The 21,730-nt window shown below is 41.6% G+C and overlaps 1 long non-coding RNA gene across 7 annotated transcripts in view; it reads left to right on the top strand.

The window, feature by feature from the left end:
* Window positions 1-3,311: 3,311 nt before the first annotated feature.
* The window catches only part of LOC142436479 (uncharacterized), a 37,578-nt gene continuing 19,159 nt past the window's right edge, over window positions 3,312-21,730 (top strand). Inside the window, exons 1-6 of one of the 7 annotated variants that reach the window (XR_012781965.1) lie at window positions 3,312-4,232; window positions 5,837-6,010; window positions 11,980-12,125; window positions 17,162-17,273; window positions 17,734-17,915; window positions 20,979-21,105. This is a non-coding gene — a long non-coding RNA (uncharacterized LOC142436479). Of the gene's footprint in view, window positions 4,233-5,836; window positions 6,011-11,979; window positions 12,126-17,161; window positions 17,274-17,733; window positions 17,916-18,967; window positions 19,103-20,978; window positions 21,106-21,730 lie in introns of all 7 variants that reach the window. The other 6 variants (XR_012781963.1, XR_012781964.1, XR_012781962.1 and 3 more) reach the window with 6 other exon arrangements.

Below are 21,730 nucleotides of genomic sequence, written 5' to 3' on the forward strand. Positions count from 1 at the left end.
CACAAACTTCCAGCCTTTCCATGAACACCTATCCATGGTAACCATTATCATGCTCAGGGACATAAAAAACTAAGCAAGACACACATGTGTGTATGTACACACATGCCAGAACCTATGAAACCTGGCAATCTATCAAAGAAGGAAAATTCAAAACTACAAGGAGATTGAGTTTCTAACTATAACATGAAAAACCACACAGTTGAATTTGTAAAATTTGCAGGACCCAGAAAAATAAAGTCATTCTGTAAATTTTCAGCTCTCAAGTTTTTATGTGTATCGTACATATATACGGTAACCTAACTGGTCTCTTTACCATAGATAGAGAATAAAATTAATATCAGCTTTAATAGATCTTTAAGAGAGATGCTATATGTAAATAGCTTAGTATTCTTTCTGAATTATCATGGAAGATGAACAGGGATCCTAAATACTTTTAAGATGTACAATATTTGAGGAATTAAAAAAGATTTATGACATTATTCTATTTAGCATAATTTTGCACTGTTTAGCATAATCTATTAGGAAAAGATATGCAGTAGCTTCCAAATGGAAAAATTCCATTATTTTTATTCCATTTTCCCATGGCCTTTTTCAAAAACCCCTTGTGCATTCATGGCATGAAGGATTGGCTACCAATGAGCTCCTTGTATCTCAATTAAGTAATACTTGTTAAATATCAATCATTTTGCCTACCATTGGGTTCCATATGGTGACCGTATGTGGTTTCAGAGTAAAACTATGCTCCGTAAGATTTTCATTGGCTAACTTCAGAAGTTGTTGATTTCTTCTAAGGTTGCCTTCAGTCTCTAATCATTTGTTTGGTAGCTGAGCACTCTGTTGCTCACACTACTCAGGGACTCCATTTAGGGACCTGCATCTTGAAGTGTGAGTGCTTGCAGGCAGAGCCCTGTGTAGCCTGATGTGTCAGGAATTAGCTTCCCTTACAAATTGGTGGGCCTTTCTGGAGCTGCTTTTCTTTTTCTGTAGGTCTTTCATGAGTTCCTGTAATGATACTTTATTGTATGTGGGACACGTGAACAAAGGAGTCCTTTTGTCCAGTGGGTTAAATATTGGGCTGCTGACTGCAAGGGCAGCTGTGCACACTCACCAGAAATGTGCAGAGAAGATGAGTCTGCCTGCTCCACTAAAGATGTGCAGGCGTGGGAGTCCTACAGGGAGTTCTGCTCTGTGATAGCTCTGCTGTGAGTTGGACCAGATGTGGTGGCAGGGAGTTATGTGCGGACAATGCCAACCCTTGTTCTTGACCCCTTATTAGCTATTTGAGGCTAAATGCAATTTGATTCACATTTTTTGTGGACTCTTGTGAAGTGCAAAAAATAGAATATTTTTTGTTGACAGTTTTGGGAACTGATATATTAGTGGAGGAGAGTTTTTTGGAACATGCTATTTTTTTTAATCATTTACGTTGGGCTCAGACAACTCTTATCACTATCCATACATCCATCCACTGTGTCCGATGTCTCCCTTCACCCACTTTTCTGTTGTTCATCCCCCATTTGTCTTTAGTGATCTTATAGGGAAAGTGAGCACACAATGGTATGAAATTTTGGAACATGCTACTTTTTTATTGATTTCAATCTTTTTGCATTTCTTCATTGAAATCCCAACGACACACCTTTCTGACTTCCTTTATCCTTATAAAAATGTATTTGTTCAACCTGGGCTTTGACTATCCTTAAAACATAGCAAGTACATTTCTTCCTAATACCCTGTGGTCTGGTATTTTCTCCTCTAGGAACAAACTCTTTTGGACTACCCATTAGTTAATCCCATCACATCCTTCAAATCACTGTTTTCAATGAATGCAATTGATTAGACTACTAAGGGCAGATAAGGAAAACCACTTGTAAACAAAAGGGCCCCATAGGCAGGTACACAGAATGATTTCACAATGAAATCAGCTGAGAGAGTACCTGTTTTCACCGCCCCTCTGTATTGAGGACAGATGTTTGCTCTGGGTCCTAACTAGAGTAATTAATTAGAGGCATTTAAAAGGATGCTTTTCTTGTTGTTAGTTACCATCTAGTTTTCTCCAATTTATTACAACACTGTGCACCCATGGTGATGTAGTGTGCTATGCGTTGGGTTGGTACCCACATGTTCAGCCATTCAAAACCGCTCACTGGTCCACAGTAGAAGATGAGGCTTTCTACTCCCTTAAAGAGTTGCAGTTTCAGAAACGCGCAGGCCCTGTTCTACTCTGCTCTGTGGGGATGCTTTGAGTCAGAATTGACTCAATGACAGTAATTTTTTTAAAAAATGTACACCAGAAAGAAAAACATGCCCTGTGACCTCCGTACTCTGACTTCAACATGGTCAGCTTTTATCTCTGAGACTGGAATGGTGACTTTGAGCTCTTCACATATTGGTCATAAACCTGAACGTCCTCATTTGCATTTCTTTTAACTATTGCCTCTTTTGTTTTACTTTCTTGCTGGTGCTTCTTCATGCTCCACTTATTTTCCAGTGTGGGAAGTTCCATGAATGCTTATTGCTAACGAGCTTTTCATTTAGTGGCTGACCATGGAGCTTCCCTCTCCGGCCCCTGAAGACCTGGGTGCTCTTTGACTCCTTAGCCTGTATGTTTGAGAAACGGAAATCGAACTGAGCATTTGCAAATTCATCACAGAACCTTCCCATGTTGTTAGAATTTCCTTATCATGCCAGGGTTCTCTGGCTAGTGTTTCCTAAAGTGATCATTTTATTTCTCCCTACACTAGCTCACGAAATGTAAATATGTATGTGTTAATGCTTAGACTCCACCTCTGTTGCATTTCTCATAAGAGTTATTATCATTTGGCCTTGTGCTTTTGTTCTTGTTTTTTACTGTGGAGTGTTTTCAACTCATAGCCACCTCATGTGTCCAGGGTTGAACTGTTGGTTTTGGAATGGTGTGCCCTCTCAGAACACATTGGTCTGGTTTTGTTCTGATTTGCTCAATGGTTTTTTATTTGCTCAATCAATCTAATAATTTCTTATATGCAAGAGCCAGTTGTACGGCCCTGAGGTAAGCAGTATTGTCTGAGGGTCCTGGCTTTTCCAGGACAATGCGTTCCAGTTATCTGAATTGAATAGATTGTTTTCTTCGTCTCCTCTTTGTACTACACAGAAGATCCAGATCATCTCTGTAACTGATGACTGACAGAATAAAAAGCTCTGGGCATATGAACAGAAATGTAATTGCCAGGCATTTAGTTGTACACACATGGACCTGCATGCTGACCTGGTTCAACAAGTTTTCATTTGAGCAATACTGAAATTGTGAGTAATGTTGGTGACTTCAGCTCTATCCCATTGGGAGCAACATCTGCTTAAAAGTGAGTGACAAGAGGACTAAATGAGCCAATGTGGCCAAATCTTTTTGGAAATTGCCTCAGAATCGTGGTTGCTGAATAAATGCAGTGTTTTATCATGAACATGTTGTGTGAAAGAGGCCCTAGTGGTTCACTGGTTTAATCGATGCCGCTGGCCAGACCCTTTGTGGCTCCAGCATTCCAGGCCCATCAAGGGAGGCCAAGGAGGCTGCGTGGGCCCGTGAAGATTTACAGACTTGGAAACACTAGCGAGCAGTTCCACTCCCTGTTTTATGGTCAAAATGAGTTAAAATGTACTTGACCGCAGTCCATTTGGTTTTGGTTCATCATGAAGGAAAGGGAAGGCTTTAAAACCCGGCACCCGATGCACTGCTGTGGATGAGATTTTGAAAGGCTTATTGGGTCGACACTAGGTTACACTGTTGTAGCAGAATTGTGGAGTGACCGTGACAGCTCATGCGACTTTATGCCATAGCTAGTTGGCCATGCTGTGAAATCTTAGCATAAAGTGCAACCTTTTCTATGTTGTTGTTAGGTGGCTTCGTGTCCATTCCAGCCCCTAAAGCCCTCTATGTAACAGCGCGACACACTGCCCTGTCCTGCACCATCCTCACATGTTCCCACGTTGGAGCCATTGCGACAGCCCCTGTGTCGATCCATGTTGGCGAAGGCCTTTCTCTTCTTTGCCTCTCTCTCCCTCACCAAGCACCATGTCCTTCTCCAGGGACTGGTCTCTCCTGAAAAGATGCGGGAACAAAAGTATGACAAGTCATGGAGGCCAGTCCCACAGCTGAGAGAATGCTAGTGGTCATCATGTTCAGCTAGTCGTCCTTCCATGATCTGCAAATGTGAAAAAATCTTTAAAAATCTAAAATGTGAAAAACATCTCAAAGCCTGGTATGTAAGTCCTAGTATCCTAACAGTTTAACATTGAAATGCACTGAAGTTCAGTCAACTTATAAGAAAATTGGAACCTAAGTACATTTTCCCAATCAGCAAAAAGGACATGCTATTATGATACTGAATATATTGTGCTCTTTTGTCAGTATATCCTATGAGCTTAGTGTGTATTGATGTGCGTATCCAGTATTTTTTGAGGGGAGCAGTCCATAATAATTACATGACAGTAGCTTTGTCTCAGTGGGAAAATTTTCAAGATATCTGCATATATTCTTTTTTTTAATCATTATATTACAACTCATCACAATCCATACATCAATTGTGTAAAGCACATTTGCACATTCATTTCCATTATCAATCTCAAAGCATTTGCACTTTACCTAAGCCCCTGGCATCAGCTCCTCATTTTTGCCCCTCCCTCCCCACTACCCCCTCCCTTATGAACCCTTGATAACTTATAAATTATTATTTTGTCATATCTTATACTGTCCAAAATGTCCCTTCACCCACTTTTCTGTTGTCAATCCCCCAGGGAGGAGGTTATATGTAGATCCTTGTAATCAGTTCGCTCTTTCCACCCCACCCTCCCTCCATCCTCCTGGTATCGCCACTCTCACCACTGGACCTGAATGGATCATCCACCTTGGATTCCTTGTTTCCATGTTCCTATCTGTACCAGTGTACAGAGGGTATCTATATTCTGTTGTTACCTTTCACTCTTGCCCGGTTTCCCTTTTCAATAGCTTGTCCTATCTCATTGAAAATACAAAATACACAAGCGTGCAACTGCAGAGTGACTGGAAAGTAGGCGAGTAACATAGACACTCTATAGAAAATTTCATAATTCCCCAAATAATCATCTCTATCACCAGGTAACACGTCAGCTCTTGATCACGTAGAATTCTCCAAGAGGATACCATGACTCCAGGGCTTTGGGTCCCTACTTTGTTAGTTCATACCAGCAGCTCTCCAATGGCTAAGGAGGGGCGACAGGGAGAAGCACAAATTCTGCAGTGTTTCCTAGTTGTCATCTTCCTTTCACCCTGTGCTTCCTGTTCTGATAAATATTCTAATTTCAATCCTCCCTCCAATGGAAGAGAGGATATGAATTTGGAATCGAGGCTTTTATTTTTGATCATTCATCTGATTTATGTGTTCTGACTGTTCTCTATTCTGAAACAGCTAGATAGAAATAAGGCTGCAGTTGGTCACAGACAAACTGTACAGAGATAAACTCATTATGCTAGAAGCATGCAGTCCTTGGGATAACATGTAATTAGTGAGGGAGTGTGTCTAGTGCAGTGGTTCTCAACCTTCCTAATGCTGCAACCCTTTAATACAGTTCCTCATGTGTGCTCACCCCCCAACCAAAAAATTATTTTCATTACTGTAATTTTGCTACTGTTATGAACGGGAGAACCCTTTGAGAGGGTTGTTCAACCCCCAAAGGAGTTGCAACCCACAGGTTCAGAACAGCTGATCTAGTGGGTGAAGTGGGTTAGCTAAACCCTGATGGAAATCCTTAGAGCAAGACCCCTGTGTCTAATGCCCATGTGAAGTCTCTGTTTCCCCAGGACTGTCTTCTTCATCCTTTCACATAGTGGAATGCATGGTACCTTGCCAAGCCAGAATATACGGGATGTTTTAGGACACTGTGGCTGTTGAGGAGGTGGCTCTGAATTTCTCCGAGGAAGAATGGGCATTGCTGGACCTTTCTGAGAGGAAACTATAGAGACACGGGATGATGGAAACTTTTAGAAACCTGGCCTCAGTAGGTATGAATATTTTCATTAAAAACGGAAAGATGTGTGCGTGCGTGTGTATATGTATATTTGTGTATGTTTCATACTCAGTGATGCTATTGCAGTATGTGAGCTGAGTAATGGGAATACTTTGTTATATAAACAAGTGTAGTACTTTCCTCTCAGGAGCATGATGTCATGTTTCCCCATGAATATAAGGCTCTTAGTGTTATACTGATTTCTTATAGCAAGTGTGACTATGAGTCTACTAAGTTTCCTTACGTGTTATAAATGTGAGTGTTGACCTTTGGTGCAGAGAGGCTATGTGTGCATTGTGCCTTGTAAGAGCTCTGTGTTTTTTCAAGGTTAACATGATAGCTTTATCTATTTATTATCTATTTATCCATTGTGTGTCAAGCACAGTTGTACATGTGTTACCTTATCATCCTCAAAACATTTGCTTTCTACTTGAGCCCTTGGTATCAGCTCCTCAATTTCCCCCCTCCCTGCTCACTGCCTCTCCATCATGAACCCTTGATAATTTATAAATTATTATTTTTTCATCCTTACACTGTCCGATGTCTCCCTTCACCCACTTTTCTGTTGTCCATCCCCCAGGGAGGGGGTTTTATGTAGATCCTTGTAATGGGTCCCCCCTTTCTGCCCCACCTTCCTTTCACCCTCATGATAGCACCACTCTCACCACTGGTCCTGAAGGCATCTTCTGTCCCAGATTCCCTATGTTTCAGGTTCCTATCTGTACCAGTGTGCATCCTCTGGTCTAGCTGGATTTGTAAGAGAATTAGGTTCATGATAGTGGAGGGGAGGAGGAGCATTTAGGAAGTAGGGGAAAGTTGTATTTTCATTGTTTCTACACTGTACCCTGACTGGCTCGTCTCTTCCCTATGATCCTTCTGTAAGGGGCTGTCCAGTTGCTGACAGACGGGCTTTGGATCCCCAATCTTCACTCCCCTTCATTCACAATATGCCCGATACTGATCCCATCGACACCTTGTAATCAATCCATAGGTTGTGTGCTTTTTCCATGTGGGCTTTCTTGCTTCTAAGCTAGATGGCCACTTGTTTACCTTCAACCCTTTAAGATCCCATATGCTATATCTTTTGGTAGCTGGGCTCCATCAGTTTTCTTCACATTTTCTTTGCACACAGTTGTCTTCAGCTATCATCTTAGGAAGGTGAGCATCGTGGAATGCCAGGTAATAGAACAAAGTGTTCTTGCATTGAGGGAGCACTTGCATGGAGGCCCAATGTCCATCTGATACCGTAATACTAAACCTATTAATATATGCACCTAGATCTATTTCCCCACCCTAATATAAATATATTTACATATGCACATGCTTGTATTTAGACTTCTGTAAATGCTCTTTGTCTCCTAGTTCTTTCCTCTATTTCCTTTTACTTTCCTCTTGTCCCACTATCATGCTCTGTCTGTAGTTCAGTAATTTCAGGGTTTCAGTAATTCTTCTCAGTTACATTGCCTTGATCAATCCCTACCAGGCATCTTACACCCTCCTTGCCACTTATTTTGTGTCAGGGGAAAGGCCAGACCCTAACACATCACAGCGGGTCGGTTGGTGCAATTGTACAGTGATAATAAATAAAGATTATAGTAAAGTCATAGGGAGCATGAGAGATAGAAGAGGGATTGAAATAATGGAGTCAGACACATTTCATAGTTGCATGTTCACCTCAGCCTCACTTGGTGGTCCACATGGGGAGAGAAATATTTATTGCTAACCAAGGCTTTTATATCATCTGGGGATGTGCAGGCCCCCTAATTACAGGTGAAGAAATCCATCACAGGAAAGTGTTGTGCTATAGGTAATATAGTAATGGGAGTGGGATGCTGTAGGGGTTCATATGCTGTTGGAAGAGGAGGGAGTAAGGGTGTGCATGTGACAAGATGGGCGGACCCGAGATTCAGCATGGCAGCCTAACTTTGGATGTCACTGAGCAGGTTTGACCTGTTCTCTGGTTCACTGTAGAAATCATTATCAGTAAGGTGTACTGTAAACCCACCTTGCAGGGTCTAAATTGAAGCCTTTAGGGGGAAGTATCCCATTGTCCTTAACAGCAGGGATGGGCCCTATATGTGGTGGGACTAGACAGTCCTCTGACAGCTGATTGCCTTCAGGGAGGTAACTTGACAATTATTTACCATTAATTGTGAGCAGTGTCCTAAGTCTAACATATATTTGGGGGAGATGACTTGGAGAAATCTTTCTGTTTCCCACTATTTTGGATCACTTATTGATTGTTCCCTTTTCCCTGGGTTGGTTAACACCACTTTCTTTCCCCCACCTCCCCTTCTCCCATGTCATGCTCCCCGCCCCAACCATGGGTCCTGTTGCTTTCTCCTCCAGATTGTTTATCTGGCCTATATTATCTAGTTAGAAGTGCAGATATAATATGCACACACACACACACACACACACACATACACACACACAAGCACACATACACACAAAAGAGCAAAACAAAATGACAAAAGAAAACAAAACAACAGCAACAAGAAAAAAAGGGAAAAAAGAGAAAAGCCTGTAAAAAGTTAGAGGTCTCTATGTTGACCTTTAGGAGTGCTTTTCTGTGGAGTCTGATGGGGTGCCACGCTTTGGCCCCCGAGTCTAATTTTGGTACTCTTGGGACTTCCTTGCTCTACTTCCCTTGCTGTTCTGTTGCACAACACCCTTAGTGTTTTGCCTGGGTGTGGTGGGGTCAGATCGGATGCAATTCCCAAACTGTCTCCAGTGTTGTCCCCTATAGGGCTATAGGTCAGTGAGGGATGTCATGACTCATAGTCGGGGCAGCCATAGTGCTTCTTTTTGCATGGGCTGCTCAGAGCAGGCATATTGTCCTCAAAGCTTGGTGGGCCAGGATGTGTGCTCCACTCTCTCTTCCTCCCCCTTCATTTTCTCCCGTGTGCTCTGATCAGACATGTCCCTTTCCCTGAGCTGTAGCTTCAGTGTTGTCCTCTGAAGTAAATTCTTCTGGGGGAAGGGGCAGCTGTCCTCTTAGTTGGGATTGGGGCTGGCCCCTCTGATATTTTTGTTATAAATAGATTTTCTTCCACCAAAATTCCACAGACCTAGAGGAGCATAGGACTGGCTCAGTGTCAGGGAATTGTTGATTATCTTTTCACACTTTCCTTGTGATGTGTTTTTCTCCAAGAGCAGCATGTCAGGTACACCTTTTCGCCCTCATATGACACTAATGTGATGGGGATCTGCCTTAGGCTGGGTTCTCTAGAAAAATAAAACTATAGACACTGACATATGCATAAGAGAGAGCTTTTCATCAAGAGAACATCCCAGCCCAGTCCAACTGAAGCCCATGGGTCCAATGCTACCTAGAGCATCCATGGCTCAGTGTGTTCAAGTCCCCAAACTTCAGTTTTTGGGTGAGCATCAATCCTATCTGTTGTCCAGCTTGATATATGTGTGTGTATCACATACATATATGTGTGTGTATCACATACATATATGTGTGTCTATATAGTCACTCTAATATTATATGTGCACACGAATGCCTTGGTTTAGTTTATTAATTCATCAGTATATGAGGACCTTCAACACTACAGAAAACTACAGGACTCTAAATTCATGCTTTCATCACAGAATGGGTGGAAACAAATTCCCTGTTTCAGGGTTTTAATCTGAATACATTTGTACTTCCTTTTCTGTAAGATAAATGCTATAATTTTGATCATGCTGTATTTCTTTTTTTATTAAATCACTTTATTGGGTCTTGTAGAACTCTTATCATAATCCACACCTCCATCCATTGTGTCAAGCACATTAGTACATTTGTTGGCATACTCATTCTCAAAGCATTTTCTTTCTACTTGAGCCCTTGCTGTCAGCTTCTCATTTTTATTCCCCCCTCCTCATGAACCCTTGATAATTTGTAAAGTATTATTTGTTCATCTCTTACACTGCCCTATGTCTTCCTTCACCCACTTTTCTGTTGTCTATCCCCCTGGGGAGGGAGTTATACGTAGATCATTGTGATAGGTTCCCTCTTTCTCCCCCCACCTTCCCCTTCCACTTCTGATTAACAATTAATAGTTAGGGAGTTAAGTACCAAGAGTTATTTCAGCGTGTTTAAATGTAGCCTACAATGTTTTAGCATTTATTAGCTATTCATGGCATATCGTGAATATTTTATGGATATGATAATTAAATTATGATTAAAGGAATTTTTATGTCTTTTTGGAAGCCTCTTCCTTAAAAAAAAGTGAACCTGGTAGCTCTAGTTAGAACATACAGTCAATTTTTAATATCACTGGTAAAAGTGGACATTTATGGTTGTCCTTTTTCTGACGTGGGGTGATGTTTTTTCAAGTATGACTTTTTCTTTTTAGGAATGTATATTAGCATATTAACATTTTGAACTATATTTGTTTTATGTTAGATTTGTAGAGTTATTTTTCCTTAGCATGAAAAGTCTTTGACTTTGTTTAGTAAGTTTTGTGTCTATTTAGATTATTAATTCTTTTTTACATTAATTGGTATATATTACAGTGCTCATTTTCTTATATTAAATCAACTCTAGGATAGATTCTACTTAATTATCATGTGTAATTATTTTCATGTGTTTTCTGACTCTATTCCCAATGTTTTCAAGAACTTTTTCATGTAGATCCATTATCAATATTGCTCTACAGTTTTCTTGAAGTATCATTATCTGACCTTGTTTACAGGTTATTACTGGTCTCATAGAAAATATTAATAAGGTTACTCTGACAATTATTGTTATGTTTCACCCAATAACGTGAACTTAGACAAAAAGAATAAAGCGTCTATTCATATTGCGTGAATACTCTCCTGTCTAGCTGCCAGAATCTTCAACTTTAATCTGTCTTACAGTTAGCCTTGAAGTTTCTCATGGAATTGAATTGTGATTCAGTTGATTGTAAACTTTCTGAACATCCTGAAACCCACTCGACTCTCATAGATCACTTGCTCTGGCTGGATCCTCTAGAGTGATAAATGATTTACACCCCTCTTGACGGGACAAATCGTCACTCACACCTGAGACTGTGGATGGGACATCCTTGAACCCAAGCCAATAAGCCCACTACTACAGTGTGTGTTGTTTGCCATCAGTCAGCATTACCTAGAAAGCTTGGAATCCAGAATTTAGGTCAAGATGACAAAATGGTTTGATCAGTCATCTCTTTTCTGGATCCATCTTGCATTTTTAAGCATCTTCCCTCACCTTGGCTCTTACCATGACCCCTTGCCATTCCATGACTGTAAGCTGCAGTCTTTCCCAAAGGCTTTAAAATCGGACATCTGTAAACACAAGAGCTTAAGAGAGTAGCAAATAAGGATTCCCCTGGCTTGTTTTCTTGTTTAGAATATCTCTATCTTGGCCAAGGTACCTCTAGGATGTGCTATTGGTGTCGCTCTGTCTCTTGTTGTCCACCTGTACAAAAACTTTCTCTAGTTACTACACTATTGTGCATAAATGGGCTACCCAACCATAGGGATTTCTTCACACAATAGATATTGTAAAGAATACCCAGGATGCAAGGGGATTGGAGTAGGTTTTACTTAATGAGAAGCTCAGCCTGAGTTGGAGTGGCAGATATGAGCGTGATTCAGCTTGATCACTTTCACCAGATATGTCAAGGGTTTTGGTCTGAGGTTCCGTTATGGGCTTTTAAAGAACATTCTTCATAAAATATTCCGTTCTTCAGTTAGATTGCTGGTGAAAAGAAGATATTTACCTTCAATGGAGCTTGAGAAATTTGAGGCCTTAAGTACTTCCACTTTGTGGATCCAAAGTTGATCATGATATTTGGGAAATTAGTAAAATTGCTCTGCAAAGATAGAGTGGACCCTTGTTTAATGCAAACCCTCAGCTTTGAGCAGGATTTTGATCCCAGGTGGTGGGGGTGGTCACTATTTAGCGCAAGAAGTACAGGCCAAGAAAGTGATATGCCTTTTTCAACATTGCCTCCTCTTCTGTTTCAGAACAAAGATTTGCCACAGAGAAATACAGTCCAGTCTAGGGAGCTAGAAATCTGGTACTAGTGTCTTGCACATTGAAGCATGACAAGGAAGGACTTCAACTTCTGACTGGGTCGTGAACCAAATCCATTCACCTGACTCCAAGCAGGGTGAGCATCCCTGGGGTTCCTGGGGTCAGCACTGGGCAGAGGAGTTTGAGGGGAAGCAGGAGGGATCTGAGCTTTCTGGGGTCTGAACCCAGGAAACACCAGTGTACAAGAACCCAGGCTGCCCCATTGGTCGGGGTCCGAGCAATTTGCGCATCTCCCGGAATGATAGAATTTGCTGATAATGTAACCATGTATAATTGTATTAGAACTTAAATTGTGAGCACTCCAATTTGCAAAAGGCGGGTGGCATAGTGGTTACAGATTGGACTGCTAACTGCAAGGTCAGCAGTTCAGAATTACAAGTCACCCCTGAGGAGAAAAACAAGGTTTCCAATCTTGGTAAGAGTTATAGTCTCCGAAATCCACAAGGGGCCATTCCACCTCCCTTTAAAGGGTCACTGTAACCAGAATCCACTCTGTGGCACTGAGTTGGGTTTAAGGTTTGCATTGCTGATGACAGTGACAACTCTGTCCATTTGCTGCCTCCCCAGTTTGATTAAGCCTCCATTGAATTCCTTTTGATAATTAGCCAAGAATGTAGATCATCTTACCCTTGCGGAAAATGCCTTACAAAATAGATTGCCTGCACTCCTCTCCATCCATCCCCCTCCAAGGGCCTGCCTAGATGTATCCTTGATGGAGCTCACCTAAGCGAGGACAGCACAGGGGCCATTGTTATGAGTCTGGCCTTGATTGCCTCAGTTTGAAGGCCCTGGACCAATCTTTTAAGTCTTTCTATCTAATAATGTGCATGTCCCAATTATGGTCCCATTCCTGCTGCTGCAGTCCCACCTGTATCTGATGTATTGCTTTGCCACCAATCATGATCTGTGACATGGCCTTTTGTTCTGTGTCCTATTTATCTAGGGTCTCGACTCTGAATCCTCAGTTGCATTTGAACTGCTAATGGCCTCCCTTATCCATATGATGTGTGTGCGTATCTTTTGTTGTCTCTTAAAGTTCAATAAATGCTCTCCTCAAATTATGTTTGACAAAGAAGTCACTTTTCCACCCTAACACACAATTTAGCATCATCAGTGCCTCAAGGTACAGTTCTCTGGGACAGCATCTTGACAGCCGTACCTGCAGGTGAGGTCAGGCCCTGCAACCCCCTGGCTTCTGTCCTAAATGTACAAAAATTACAAAGTTCTCTTAGTTCTGCGGATAAATTCTCTCTCTGCACCTTAGCCTTATACCAGACACACTTAGCTCTATGTGGGTTGGCAAATCTAGTTCCCCAGATAAGAACTCAAATGTACCCCTATTTCACCTCTAACCTCCTGCCCAAAGGCACTTAGCTCTCTTGTTCTGTGGTCTGGGAATGCCACTGCTCTGTCTCAGGCTCTTGGTTCTGCTGCCACCATGTCTCTGTTGCTGCTTCTTCCCTTCATGTCCACTCTTGTGTCACAGCTGCCTGTCTGCTGGATTGAAGAATTTCTGTGAAAGAATCTGGGATCTAAAGGCCCCTACTCCTGGTTCTTTTTTTTTTTTAAAGTCATTTTATTAGGGACTCATACAACTCCTAATACAATCCATACATATATCAATTGTGTAAAGCACATTTTTACATTTGTTGCCCTCATCATTCTCAAAACATTTGCTCTCCACCCAAGCCCCTGGCTTCAGGTCCTCAATTTTTCTTCTCCCTCCTCACTCCCTCCTCCCTCATGAACCCTTGATAATTTATAAATTGTTATTTTGTCATATATTTCTGTGTCCCATTTTTCTGTTGTATGTCCCCCAGGGAGGAGGTCACATGTAGATTCTTGAAATAGGTTCCACTTTTCCAACCCAACCTCACTGTGCCCTTCAAATATCACCACTCACACCACCAGTCCTGAGGGGATTATCTGCCATGGCTTCCCTGCATTTTCAGTTCCCATCTGCACCAGTGTACATCCCCTGGTCTAGTCAGACCTGCAAGTCAGGATTCAGACCATGACAGTTGGAGGGGGGGAGGAAGCACCCAGAAACTTGATCAAAGTTGTAATTTTCATCGTTGCTACATCACACCCTGACTGTTTCATCGCCTCCCCAAGACCCTTCTGTAAGGGAATGTCCAGTGGCCTACAAATGGGCTTTGGGTCTCCACTCCACACTCCCCCGCTGATTCACTATGGTAAGATTTTTTGTTCTGATGATGCCTGATACCTGATCCCTTGATACCTTGTGATTGCACAGGCTGGTATGCTTCTTCCATGTGGGCTTTGTTGCTTCTGAGCTAGATGGCCGCTTTTTTACCTTCAAGCCATTAAGATCCCAGATGCTATATCTTTTGATAGCTGAGCACCATCAACTTTCTTCACCACATTTGCTTATGCACAAATCTGTCTTCAGTGATCATATTATCGAGATGAGCGTGCAATGTAATGACTCTTCTCCATCTATCTTGATTGATAATTTGGCTTGGTAGCGTATTCTTGGGTTTGCATTGTTTTCCTTCAATTTTTTGAAAATGTTACTCCACTCTCTCTTCTTCATAGTTTCTGCTGATAGGTCTGATCATATTCTTATTTGGGAACCTTTATATATGATTGCTTGTTTTCCCCTAGCTGCTCTCATGATTTTCTCCTTTTCCTCAAAGTTGGATAATTTAACTATTATGTGCCTTGATGACTTCTTCTTGGGATCCAGTCTTGCTGGGATTCTTTCAGCTTCCTGAATGGTTGCCTTGTTTTAATTCACTAAGCTGGGGAAGCTTTCCTCCAAGAATTCTCTCACTACTGTTGCAGATGACTTCTTTGTTTTGTCTTCCTCCAGTAAGCCAATAATTCTAATGATGTACCGCTTCATAGCATCAGACTTAGTTCTTAAGTTTTCTTCAGCTTCTCTGATGATCTTATTAGATTTTTGTTCTCGTTTGTTGAAGTCTGCTTGGCTGTCCTCCAAGTCACTGATGCGGGCCTCTGATTCTTCCAGTTGCTTGTCGAGGTCCATGAGTGTGCTACTGGTTTTTGTTATCTCCTCCCTAAGCTCCTGTATTTCTCTTTGATTTATGGTTTTTACCTTTTCTATCATTTCATCATTTTTCTGTATTGTTTCCCTCATATCCCCTGACTCCAAGTAACATTCTGAAAATTTCTTTCTGTGGCAGCTCAATGTCTGCTTCCTCTATGCATGCATTATGTTCAGGACATCTTCTGGCTTTGCCTTTTGTTCCTCTCCTTTTTTTGTTGAGGTTTTTGGGGCTGATGGCTGCTTGTGTTGCGTTGTTTTAGATGAGCCAGGTGCCATTTTCCAGGGAGTCGAAGAGCACTGGCTCTCTCTGGGAGACTTTGAACTGCCTATAGCTTATTTCACTATGGAATTAACCTACCACTTTGTCCTCCTGTGGCTTCCCTCTCAGGGGAGTGACCCAGAAGGGTTGCCTGCTTTGGTGTTGCAGAGGTTGGGCAGAGGCTCCTGCAGTAACTTTTGTTGAGGAGTGTTGGCCGAGCTGCCTTATGCCCCACAGGCACAAAGGCTGGAAGGAGTTCCCCAGTCAGAAGTTGAGCAGAGTATCCCCTGTTGGGGGCCAGCAGGGATTTTTCCAGCCTGCTAACTACACAGGGTGGAGCTCACCTAGCTGCGTGTGGCTCAGGTGTAAATGCCCTAAGCTAAGGGAGTGGTCTGGAGGTTAGCAGTAGAGTGTGAGAGACCAAGAAAGAGGAAAAGAGGAGAAAAAAAAGTTAAAAAGCAAGCCAAATGTGCCCATGAGGGGCGGGGGAGGGGGAATATAGTGAAGAGATGGATAGAAAGCAACAATGTAGCTGAGCCCTTATCCAGGCCAGAGGAGCTGCAAGGGTTTAATCCTTGTTCGGAGGTGGTAGCAGCAAGCTGTGGCTGTGTTGAGAAAAGGCTGCTGCACAGCCCTCCAAGACTGATAGGGTGACAGAGAGGAGATGCAAAGGTCTAGTGCCTGCCCCAAGGCAGGTGGTGGCAAACTGTGGCTGTGTTGAGACCAAGCAGCCCTACAGGCTCCAAATGGTCCTGGCTCTGGCAGAGACAGTGGCGGGGCAAAGGTCAAGCCCCAGCCGGCCTCCACTGAAGTAAACCAAAAGCCCCCAGCCCCTCAAAACCCCATGGGTCTGTGCCTACTTGTCTTTATGATGCTCCTCCTGCATTCCAGCAGTGTTCAGTTATCTCTAAGTAACTCTCCTAGCTTGAATTCTGTGGAGTTCCTCTGGTGTTTGTTACTCCTTCGCCATCTTGCCGCAAGTCCCCCTGGTTCTTCTTTTTTGTTGGTAGTGAGATCCCAATTTCTGTCTCTGAAATAACTCAATTAGTTGTAACATGAATTCCAAAGTAACTAATCTGTAGGTTAGGTTTCAGACAGTTTATTTACATAACCACAAGGCACAACGGTACCAATGTATTGTTGGCCAAGCTGCCCGATTGTCTTATATGACAGCCCCAGTGGGTTTCCAAGACTGTAACTTTATAACGGAGTAAAAAGCCATGTCACTCATGCTTTCGAGGAGAAATTGGTGGTTTCCAATTGCTGACCTTGCAATTAGCAGCCTGACAGTAACCACTATGAGGGACAACTTTTCCTCGTTCACATTGGCAGGCGACAAACCCAGGTAAATAATTTGGAGAAAGTTAAGGGGGCATAGCTAGACTGTGTACTTGTATAGACCACCTGTCTGACTCAGTGATTCTCAACCTTCCTAATGCTGCGACCCTTTAATGCAGTTCCTCATGTTGTGGTGAAGCTCCAACCATAAAACTACTTTTGTTGCTACTTCATGACAGTAAGTTTACTACTGTTATGAATCAGGCAACCCCTGTGAAAGGGTCCTTCAACCCCCAAAAGGGTCTCAACCCATAGGTGGAGAACCACTGATCTAACTGCATTAGGTACTACAAATAATGGTATATTAAAAACATTATCTATATTGGGATTCAAAAGTGCACTCATTATTGGGGGATATATACTTCTTCATTTACATTTATATGTAATTTATATATGTATAGATATAAATTTCAATCTAATAAATGTTTATTATGGAGCCTTGTTTTTGACATGTGTTAAGTGTTGGACTTCTATCCTCAAGGTCAGAGGTATACACCCATTAGCATCCTGTCATGGCTTTAGAATCTTGGAAGCTCTGTACAGCAGTTCTCCTGTGTCCTATCTGCAGCTTATATGTCTAACTCTACTTGATGGTGAGTTTAAAAGTGTTTCTAAAGTTATTTTACAATTTATAGTTCTCCTATAAAATAATCTTTAGTTTATAATAGCTCTTTATATATCCCATGTAAAATGTTTCCAGATGCTTTAATTAACATAATCATCTTAAAGGTTCATTGATTTGTCATTCTCTTTGAGAGTCACACAGTAAGGAATTGGTAGTTTGTATGCTGTGGGGTAGGGATCCAACTCTTTGTTTATTTTTTTATATTTATATTTGATTGCCCAATCTCTATTTGTTATAAAATAATCTTTTATTCACATGTGTGAACATTATGAGTTTTAGATTTTATTGCTCATGGTATAAGCATGTTTCCCATTACTCAATAAGGGCACCGTTAACAGTATTGGGGACTTTGGGTGTTTAGAAGAAGGAAAGAACAGTAACAGCACCTGGACCTATTGGTTATGTGTTACACTGTATTCTCCCATCAGCCTGCCGATGGTGCATCACCAGCAGCTTAGAGGAAGGAGGAAGAGTGCCTTGTATTATTACTTTTGGGATTTCCTCACGAGAGATTGAAATTTGTGAGCATCATTAGAGCTGATCCAGATAAGACAGAGCATCCCATTTGCCTGTAGTGTCCTAAGGACTAAAGAAAATGGCCAAGGCTCAGGTGCTTCTGATGTGTTTTATCCTTTTCTGTATTTTCTACTGGAATTGTAGGAGCCTGTATAATACTGATTCAGTTCATTGGAAAAGCAGAAATTTGAAATAGTAGAACTTAGAGCTAAACTTTTACTCTGATTTCAACATTTGGCTGGAGAAGATTAGGAATATATTGATCATAGGATTAACAATAAACTATTGACATTGAACATAATATAGCACTGAGGATTCTTTGGATAACATTATCTTCCAGCTCATAATTTATTATTCTATGGCCAGCATATCTTTCAAATTATATGCTATACATGGTTTTTAAGGAGAAATAAAATCACTTCTTTAGGAGAGTTCAGTAGTCCATGGGATTTTTGTTTGAGTAACTTTCTTTAATGCTTATTTCTGAAGGTGATATGTTAAATACTCTCCCACACAGCAGCATTCTCATCAATGCATCTAAAATGGGTCTTGTTGCATTAGTGGTTTAAAAATGAGACAGCATCTCACCTCCTCTAACTAGAGATGCAGGAGAGAGAATTAACTGTCAACATCAGCTCTGATTCATATGAGGCAGAGCTTAGACAGACCTGTACCCTCCAATGGTTTTCCAGTCTGACACCAGTATCTTTGCCACACTCCTCTCCTACTCAGCTTATTCTTTTTTTTTTTTTTTTTGCAGTGGCCATGGACTAATTACAGTCCAGAGTCACAGGTACAAGTTTTACTCAGTAACAGAGTATAATTTGGTATCAGAATTAGTAGGCTACACATTGACTTTCATATTAAAGAACCATGTAGGCACATTTGCTCTTCTTCAGGGAAGGCCTGTTTTCCCTGTCCCCTATCAGACATTTTTCCTTCTAAAGATAGGCTCATTTCTTAGTTCCATCTTTATATGGTCCTCTCAACTACTTTTGGATATCCTCTTCTTGATCTTGCCTGCCTGTCCCACTTTCTTGGCTGAAAAGCCCTTTCTGGACCTGACACCATTGGCTCTGTCACTCTGTCCCTTCTGCCCTGGTCATTGTCTCCATTGGTGCAGCTCTTGACCCATGAATAGTACAGTTCATTTTGCAGGAGCAGCAGTAGACCCATCCCTATGTGGTAGAGGTTCAAGATGGTCCATGATTTGCTCAGCAACATCTCACAAAACTCAAAAGTCATCAAGTAAATAAATCGCTCTTCAAGATGTGGAAGCTGGTGAGTTCCAGATCTATATAAAGGTCAGGAATCAGTCTGTAGGTTTTTCCTCATTGATTTGTTTATAAACGCTGATGAACCAGATCATCAGGTCAGACCACAGTCCACTGCCTCACAAAGAGAAGTTGTTGAATCTCGTCAGCTAATAGGTTGCAGGGGCTGAGGAACCCAAATTGGAAGGTCAGACAGCAAGCTAATGGCTCATAGAGTGGAGGAAGCTCTCAAGTCAGGTCACACAGGCAGCTCATAGTTGCCATTCAAGGAAATGCCACATTAATTTTTTGGAAGCTGCAAATCCCTAATCCATGGGTTCATTCTGAACTGTGTGGCTGCAGGGGCTAATAAACCCAAATCAACAGCTCAGATGACAGGATAATGCCTCACTGTCTCCTCTCAAACCATGCCTGCAGGCAGTTCTCTCTCTCCCTCTTAATATGTTGGCTTCTTGGGCCAACCCAGCATCTTCCCTGCCTAGGCAAGATTAGGAAGGCTCCAGAGATCCACCCAGCAGAATTAGGCTGGGGGCGCCTTGGAGAGCATGTGGTGAAAGATGGCAAGTTCAAGAGGACCTTGCAATTAAAGTTAAGATAATTCACTCCAAAGGTGGCTGAGGAGAATTTGTCCTAAGGTTGTCAAGAGGAGCTTGTCCTAAGGTGGCCTTTAAGAGCTTAGAAAGTTGTTCTGCACTCAGTAAGGGAGATAATGTCTATGAACATTCTGATCTTGGTTCTGACTTATAGCTTCTTGTTCCTGATCCCGAGTTGTACCTTGTTCATTAATAGACCACTTTGATCTATTGAGTGTTGTGTGACCACAGCAACAGATTATCAAACCCAGAAGTGAGACAGAGTGGTGTGGAAGGATTGACTTGTTTTAGAGTTGACAAAAAGTGTTGGAGAGTTGAGGTATGTTTGACCTCCCCCATCTGCACTGTTCCCAGTACTTATTGCCACTGAAGGTACCGAGCCTCTAATAATGGTGATGCTGGTAGAAACCCTAATGCCATTTAATAACAAATAGGTCTTTATATACCTTGTGTGATTATAAAGCTGAGCTATTTCTAGAACATTCAGATAATGTCACTGGAACTCAAAATTCTAATGTTAAGAGTGGGTGCATTATTTTCAGGCACTGGGGTCCCCAACACTCCAAAAGTGATCCTCAGGAGTGACATTGCAATTGTGAAAATATTAAAAGACAGAGAGCAGACAGCTGGACACAGGGGCTCTCTTCCCATGTCAGGCCTGAGAGAGTGAATATATTTTCCAGTGGGTATATATAATGGAGCTTACAGGTCTTTCCATAAGGCGTTCGTGTCATGCAGTTAGCATGTACATAGTTAATGGGTCATATCATAAGCGGGTAAAATTCTAAACAAGCAAGATGCTGAGTTACCATCTTGACCTAGTGTTAGTTGACTTCAAACCGGCCCTGTGCCCTCCCCAGGTGTTTGCTACATTTATGTTGGGCTGGCTCTAGAACCTGATTGCTCAGATATACAGATAACCTTCAGGCATAGTGAAGTAGCCAGGTACAGAAATGATTCCTCTACTATGGGAGCTCCTTTAAGCCTGCTCCTTAATGTGGAGCTAGCTATTGTGGGGGCACAGTATTTGACCTGGAGAATGTATTTGAAAACATTTATTTCTCAGAACACTGGAGATCTTTCTAAAATTAGGGCTAGTTTTCTCGGCTGATGGTCGTGAATGTAGAAATAAGGTAAAATATTTTATACCAAGTCCTCAGTTAATGACGCATTATGGAATGAACTACCACAATAGTTTTTATTATTGTTTTCCTTTTTTTACTGTAAGATATATATTTTTTAAATCTTCAAATGGAAAATACTTCATTAAGTAGACCCCTCTTACTACAGGAACCACTGACATTCAACGATGTGGCTGTAAAGTTCACCCGGAAGGAATTGTAGCTCCTGAACTCTGCTCAGAAAACCCTATATCAGGATGTGATGTTGGAGAACTATCACAACCTGGTTTCCATTGGTGAGGAGAATTCTCAAGTCATTGACCTCGTCACTGGCTTTTCCTGTCTTATATGTTAAAAACTTTGCGGTGTTTGTGGTATTCTCAAAGAGGTAGATTCTCATTGCATTTTCTCATCCTAGGTTAGTGGGTTAGGTCTTCTACCCTTGAAAGAATGCTATTTACTTTGTTCCTTTGAACATTATTTTTCTAGAAATACAAAACTGCAGTCTTTACAAACTTTACGTTAATTTTGGTGTGTCCAAGATTCTGTAATTTCCCTTAAACAGGTTATCTAATTGTCACCCCAGAAGCTTTCTCTCAATTGGAACAAGAGAACTGTGTTTGGTATTAGAAGCAAGCTATAGTGGAATTTTCTCAGATGCATGGTCAAAACACCTTAAGGGGAATTGGCTGGGGTAGTTGATTGAACAGGGAGAAGGCCTCATATCTATGAAAGGTGTCAGAAAATGCATAAAAGTGTGTGCTACTTTGTATGTGAGAGTTCACTTGTCCAAGATGTTGAGGGAAGTACACCTGTAGCTCTTATGAGATTAGATTTCCATTTTCTTGTTTTACACTAAGTGTGTTTGCTTCCATAATTTTCTTTAACATTCTGAAATTTTCCCTTCTTTTATGTTTCCAC

Source organism: Tenrec ecaudatus, unplaced genomic scaffold (assembly GCF_050624435.1).
Source record: "Tenrec ecaudatus isolate mTenEca1 unplaced genomic scaffold, mTenEca1.hap1 Scaffold_328, whole genome shotgun sequence".
Classification (NCBI taxonomy): domain Eukaryota; kingdom Metazoa; phylum Chordata; class Mammalia; order Afrosoricida; family Tenrecidae; genus Tenrec; species Tenrec ecaudatus.